The sequence below is a fragment of the Herpailurus yagouaroundi genome, unplaced genomic scaffold (assembly GCF_014898765.1).
Source record: "Herpailurus yagouaroundi ecotype Mexico unplaced genomic scaffold, PumYag 219, whole genome shotgun sequence".
NCBI lineage: Eukaryota > Metazoa > Chordata > Mammalia > Carnivora > Felidae > Herpailurus > Herpailurus yagouaroundi.
In genome coordinates, this window is record NW_024412450.1 from 2,230,571 (window position 1) to 2,234,158 (window position 3,588).

Below are 3,588 nucleotides of genomic sequence, written 5' to 3' on the forward strand. Positions count from 1 at the left end.
GATGCTCAGTCTCAGGCCGAGGTGTTTGGCACAAATCACTGATTTTTCAGCACGTTGGAAGGTGCCCGTAACTGGCACTAGTGTATTTTTTGTTACTTCCAAGCACCTGTGGACAGTCCTTTGCTTTTCCAGAAAAGTGAGCTTAGGAATGCTTTGCTTCATTCTAGGTCAGGCTGCCTGCAGATATAGGCCCTTTCCTCTGCTGCCTCGTCGCCAGTTACATTAAATACAGTATATGACAAGAGTTTATCGACACTGCGCTGTAGTCAACATCCGTGCGAGCGTATACAATGGCCCCATGCAGAGAAAGATTCCGTTGAGCCAACAGGTGGCAGTGATTCTGTCAGTGATAGTGAAAGTCTTTCTACACAAGAACCCTCCTCTCTCTTGCCTCCCTCACACCAGCCGTGAAAGTTTTCAAAGGGAAGTGCAGGTTAATTTGTTTATTTTTCTTTATATTTTCTTGATTTTTTTTGTATTATATTACAATATTGTAATCATTTTTATATGAATGATGGGTTGTGGAACGAATCACCTGAGTTTCCATTATTTCTTATGGGGAAATTCACTTTTTTTTTTTTTAATTTTTTTTTCCAACGTTTATTTATTTTTGGGACAGAGAGAGACAGAGCATGAACGGGCGAGGGGCAGAGAGAGAGGGAGACACAGAATCGGAAACAGGCTCCAGGCTCTGAGCCATCAGCCCAGAGCCCGACGCGGGGCTCGAACTCACGGACCGCGAGATCGTGACCTGGCTGAAGTCGGACGCTTAACTGACTGCGCCACCCAGGCGCCCCGGAAATTCACTTTGATATGCAAGTGTTTGGATTACAAGCATAATTGTGAACAAATTATACTCGCAAACCAAGGTTTTACTGTACACCCAGCCATTGAACTGCCTGCCACCTCTTGGGCAAACTGAAGTGTCTTCTGGCAAACTCTGCTTAGACCTTCTAAATGTGCACAATATTCTTCTCCTCGGTCAGCAATCATTGCACACTGGCCGAGGCCGGGCATGGTGCTGGGGGACACCCACATAGTATGTGGCATGGCATTCAGCCTGTGCTCCGGAAGCTCATGGTCTAGCCATCACATGCCTTCTAGAAACAAACGTCAGGGACTCCTGCTAACAGCGCTTCTGCTCAGCCTCTACCCGGTGCTCCCCATGAGCCCACACCTAGTGGCTTCCAGACACATAGTGCAGGAGTGGACGTTTGGAGACGGGCATTGCCGGGAAATGTCTCACTTCTCAAGGCTTTCTCCCTCCCCTGCCAGAATCCCTAACAACTCTGCCTGAACCCTCTGATCCCTGTTCTGGGCTCATTCTACCTCCAGAGAGCCACATGGGTGGACGTGACCCTTGGTATGTGCTGGGTTGGCTTTGTGGGCCGACTGACCGCGACTGGATCCCGCCTCCCTCATACCAGTCCCCACCCCTTTCCAGCTGCTTCCAGGAGGTCTCCCCTCTCACTGTGGAAAGTGAGAACCTGCTCTGGGAGGTGGTGGAGGTGGGGCAGGCCTTAGCCCATCTGCTACTTTCTTTCTTTCTCTTCTGCTTCTTTCTCATTTCGTTTATTCTTCAGCCTGGCTCTCCTCCATTTCCATGACATCCCCATCCGGTCAAAGAGTTCACAGGTCTTTAGGGGGTGTTAAGGCGGAGAGAGGTGTTTGGGAGATTGAGGACCAGGCAGTCCAGGTCTTTGCCCTCAGGGAATGTGACAAGGCAGATGAAGCTTTGTCCCTCATCCACCAGAATCCACCACTGCCGAGTTAGGGAGTGTGACGGTGCACAAAGGTGTACCCATCATGCACCCAGAGCTGTCATTACTGAGTTGTAAAGGTGGACTGAGGATTATGTTGACAGATTGTAGGATGAGTGGGAATGATTTCAGGAAGGCCTCCTGGAGGCCGTGACTTGTAAACAAAGGGCAGGTTGCGTTGAGTGGGAAAGAAATGGAAAAGCCTGAACCAAAATCGTGAAGCATCTTTGGGGAGAAAACTGGAGAAAGAGATCTCAGGGGATAAGAAGCCTAATTGAGGAAGCACAGTTCTTTCTCAGGCCTCACTCACTGTGCCGTTGTCCAAGACTTTCTTCAATGTCGGTTGCTTCTATAAGGACTTGTGTTTTTGTTTTTTTGTTTTTTTTAAAGACTCTGCTGTTTACAATGTGCAGCCGTCCCAAGAATTGCTGCACATACTCTGGGGAGACAGCCCTGATGGGAAGGGGGCTCGAGGCAGACAGAGGCTGAAGTTTCCAGCAGATCAACCTGATACTCATGGACGTGACCCTGGTTGCAAGGCCGGCACCCTCCCAGCCCGTGCTCTGTAGCTCTGTAGCAGCTCTGAGCTGAGAGGATGACTCAGATTCCTGGGGTTAAGGATTTGCTTTCAGGTAGAGCTGCTGAAATTCAGACCCACCGCCTCCACCCCTGTGTTCTTTCCCTGAGGCGTTATGTCCTGTCTTCTGAGACTTGATTTTCTCTTTCCTGTCCCCCTCCTTGAAGCCCCTGCTCAGGGCTAATGGTGCCTGGGGCGGGGGGGGGGGGGGGGGGGGGGGGTTCCTCCCTCACCTTTATCCTGGATGCTCATTTGTTCTGTGTCCTTCTGACCACCCCCCCCCACACACACACAGCAATGTCACTTTATCCACCCTTTAAACTGCCCTACAACATTCCATACTCATTCTTCCCTCCAGTGTGTCCCCAGACCTCCTCACCCCGCCTCCCCTCTCCCCACCCGCCCCCAGCAGAGTCCCCTTAGGGGCCATGCATTTGCTCCTGCATTCAGGTGGGCTCCCAGCAAGCACTTGCTGAGTCCAGCACTGTGCTGGGAACTCTGGTACAGGGTGAGCAGGCCAGCCATGGTCCCTTGTCCTCTGGCAAATTAGATTCTGTTGGGAAAGACTAACCATAAGCAAGTAAACAAATAAATGAGCAAGATAATTATAGATGTGATAAGTGCTTTGAAGAATATAAAGCGGGTAATATAAGACGAATTAAGTGGAGGAGGTGTGCACGACTTTGACAGGGTGTTAGAAAACGCTTCTCTGAGGGGTGATGTGTGAGCCAAGCTCTGGGTGGTGAGAGGGAGCCCCCAGGCTGGGGGGCAGGGGGGCAGGGGGGCAGTTCTTAATGCTCTGAGTGTGACCAGTGGTGTGGTAGGAGGTGCACAGGCCCTGACAGGTGACAGGCGCTGGGCTGTGTTCTAAGAGCCAGGATTACAGGGTCGGTCTGTGCATTCACAGACCCAGCAGCCTTCACCTCCCTTCCTGCTGTAAGTCTGGTCCTCCTCTGCCCCCTCACATTCGGGATGAGAATCCGTTTCCATGTCCACCCCCCGCAGCGAGAACAAGCCTTCCAAACAGACGATTTCCTATGCTGTGCCGGGCACCAGATGCAGCTAACTGGCTTCTGTTCTCACACTTTGAGGTCACAGAATCCCAGGTGGGTAGAGCGTTAGAACTGACAGGGACGTTATCACCACGTAGCCTAATGCTTACATTGCAGATGAGAAAACTGGGGTCCACAGGGGTGACTGTGCTCATCCAGGGTAGCTGGGGTGCGAGCAGGCCAGCCTTCTAGTCCCCAT

The 3,588-nt window shown here is 51.4% G+C and overlaps 1 long non-coding RNA gene across 2 annotated transcripts in view; it reads left to right on the top strand.

The window, feature by feature from the left end:
• The window catches only part of LOC121018373 (uncharacterized), a 6,105-nt gene extending 3,158 nt beyond the window's left edge, over positions 1-2,947 (top strand). For both annotated transcript variants that reach the window (XR_005785172.1, XR_005785171.1), the window contains one exon: positions 2,151-2,947. This is a non-coding gene — a long non-coding RNA (uncharacterized LOC121018373). The remainder of the gene's footprint in view (positions 1-2,150) is intronic.
• Positions 2,948-3,588: the final 641 nt, after the last annotated feature.